Source organism: Lontra canadensis, unplaced genomic scaffold (assembly GCF_010015895.1).
Source record: "Lontra canadensis isolate GAN:19392208 unplaced genomic scaffold, GSC_riverotter_1.0 scaffold30, whole genome shotgun sequence".
Lineage (NCBI taxonomy): Eukaryota > Metazoa > Chordata > Mammalia > Carnivora > Mustelidae > Lontra > Lontra canadensis.
The window spans coordinates 17,861,280-17,864,040 of NW_022631024.1; the positions used below are offsets into that span (position 1 = coordinate 17,861,280).

Below are 2,761 nucleotides of genomic sequence, written 5' to 3' on the forward strand. Positions count from 1 at the left end.
TGCAGCTGGGTGGGGCCTGGCTCCAAGGTTGGCCTCCCCCATCTGCCCAGGAGGGCCTGCTGCCACCTCATTAGGCCGCTAATGGGCACCCGAATCCCTGGGAGACCAATTCGGAGCTCCTGGTATGTGGCAATGGGACATGCGCCGGGCATGGAGAGAGCGCTGGGGAGGGTGGGGGGAAGATGCCTTCTTAGATTGAGACGCTCCTTCCGCTACCTCCATTGTGGGGCCCGGGCTGTCCTTTGTTGAGCGTTCTCTGTGGGCAAGAGTGCACCCCGGGGTCCTCATCAGCTCAGGCCACGTCCTCAGGTCCTGAGCTCAGCTCTGACTGGGGACCCTGCCTGGGACTAGGGGACCTGGGATCCTGGGCCGGGGTGTGGCCGAGCTGAGGGACGCACCCCTTGACCCCCAGAAACTGTTCAAGAAGGCGGTGCCCTACCACTGCCTGGCTCCAGCTGGTCCCAGAGGGACAAGAAGGGCCGGGAGCACCTGGCTCCCTCCGTCCAGCCATCATCACCGGGGTAGACGTCAAGCACGCGGCCAGGGTGACACCAGCCCAGCCTGGCCCCTAGAAGCCGGGGCCCTGCTGCTCCTTCTGTCCGCCCTGCACTTGCAAGGGGACAGCACCGCACCTGCCCCTGCTGCCCTCCCCCGCCAGTGGGAGAAGCGTCCGAGCGGGTGACGCAGTGGTCCCGCAGGGGCTCGCGGGGACTCGCGGGGGCTCGCGGGGAGGGGTGCGGGCAAGGCCCCGAGAGCCCCACGCCCTTCTGCAGGGAACAGGGGTGGCAGCAGCCGCGGTGCCGCTCGCGGGTGCGGACGGGCACGTCGGGGGCCCCGTCGCGCGCGGACGTGCGTGGCGCCCAGACTCTGCCCGCCTCGCGCTGTCCCGCCACCCCCGGGACCCGGCCCGCGGGCCCCCGCCGTCGTCGGGGTCCCACCGTCCCGGAGGAGCAGGGACTGCCGCCCGCCCCGGACCGAGCTGCAGGACAGCGGGAATTCCCGCCCGCGGGGCTTGCCTGCCTCTGGGGGCCCCCGGCGCCCCCAACGCCCACCCCGGCCCCGCCCCCGCCCTCCTCCCTCCACGCGACCCGCGAGTCCTGGCGCCGGCAAGACCGGGAGGGACCGCTAGAGGGCGCGGCGGAGGGCGGCGGACGGCGAGCGGCGAGCGGCGGCGCGGTGTGACCCTCGCAGGGCGCCGTACGGCCTATAAAAGGCGCGGCGCGCGCTCCGCCGTCCTTTCCCCACGGCCGCTGCAGGCTTGTTGAGGCGGCCGCGGGTGGCGGGCCTTGGGCGGCGGCTGCTCCGGGGGCCGTTGGCTCCTCGGCGGTCAGGCAGCGGCCAGGTAACGGGGTTGGCCGGGCGGGGCGGGGACCGACGGGAGGTGTGGGGAGCGCGGGTGCCCGACTGCCTGGCCCCGGGCTGGCTGCGGGCGGACCGCGGCGCCGCGACCCCGGCGGGCCGGGCAGGGGCTCGGGGACGCGCGGTCCCGGGGCAGCGTCTCCGGAGGGCGGCGGTAGGTAGCGCTCGGCCCCCCGGTGCCGCGGCCACGGGGTCGTCGGTCGGGGCGGGCGTCCGTGATCCGCGGGGCCGGGGACCCGCACGCTGCCCCCACAGGCGTTGCAGGTGTGGCTGTCGCCGTGTCCCATCTGTGTCACCGGTGGCAGAGAGGAGCGGGGCTTGTCTACGCGGCGTCCCAGTTGGGGCGTCGCCGTGGTTCGCGGCCCAACAGTCGAGCGCGCGCGGGGAGCCTGGCTCTGGGGGGCGGTCGCGCTCACGGTCCGAGCGCCCCGTCCTGCGGCCCCAGCACGCACTAGAGGTCACGGTCTGCGGTCTGACGTGGGCGGTGACCCTGCCCCCTGCAACGGTGCGGGGCACGGGTGGTCCGCCAGGGACCCCTGCTCTCCAGCCGGGAGACTTCCTGGTGCGTCCGGGACCCCCGGCCTCGTGTGGATGGCGGCTTCGAGCGCTCCGGGAGAGGCTGCGGGAGGCCCCTGGCCACGCGGCGGTCTCCCGGCCTCGCGACTGGGTGCTACCAGTACAGGTTGCTGTCCTGTCCCGACCTGCACTGCGGCTGCCCGGGGGCCCTGACAGGCGACAGCAGGAGTGACGGGTTCCCTTGTCCCTGGCAGCCTTCTCCGCCCTGGAACCCTAGCGGTGGACAGAGGACGGATGCTGCGCGGCGGCTTGTTCCCGCTGCGGCCTGGCCCGGTGACAGCCGGCTTCTGTTACACTTTTGTCCCTTAATACAGGAAGGAGGGCAATGCCCGGCCCACGGACGGAACCAGAGGAGCTGCCCGCCGGCATCCCGAACCAGGTGGGCGACGGGGCTGGCCTCCAGGTGGGTGGCTGGAGCGCGGGGTTGGCGGCCCCACAGGTGCTGGACCTGCCGGCACCCCGGGTCCAGCTGCTCTGCTGCACCTGGGACGTCGGGGCAAAGAGCAAGCGGCTATTTCTACGCTCAGTGCTCAGAACAGTGAGCGCTAAGAATGGTTTGTAGCCGGACATGCCCCAGAGCTGCCGCGGGCGCGTGCCAGGCGCCCCTGGTGTCGGGCTTCTCCCAAACGCCTGGGTTTTCTGACGCGTCCGTCAGTGAGCCGTGCCGGGTACGAGCGGGCGGCCGGCTGTGGACACAGCTGCATGGGCCAGGAGAGGGTCTCCTTTCTTGAGATGGTCCCTCTGGAGCGCTTTCCGGAAGTCATGCGTCCCTGGCTGAGAGCTGCTCCCAGTGGCCTGGGGTCTGCCATCACTCCCTGCGTGGGCT

The 2,761-nt window shown here is 72.5% G+C and overlaps 2 non-coding genes across 2 annotated transcripts; both read left to right on the top strand.

Moving 5' to 3' along the window:
- The first annotated feature begins 1,601 nt into the window (after positions 1-1,601).
- LOC116872903 lies at positions 1,602-1,730 on the top strand. Its single transcript, XR_004383705.1, has one exon. It is a non-coding gene; the product is annotated as a small nucleolar RNA SNORA17 (small nucleolar RNA).
- A 641-nt stretch (positions 1,731-2,371) lies between these two features.
- On the top strand, positions 2,372-2,507 carry LOC116872902. The gene has a single exon (XR_004383704.1). It is a non-coding gene; the product is annotated as a small nucleolar RNA SNORA43 (small nucleolar RNA).
- Positions 2,508-2,761: the final 254 nt, after the last annotated feature.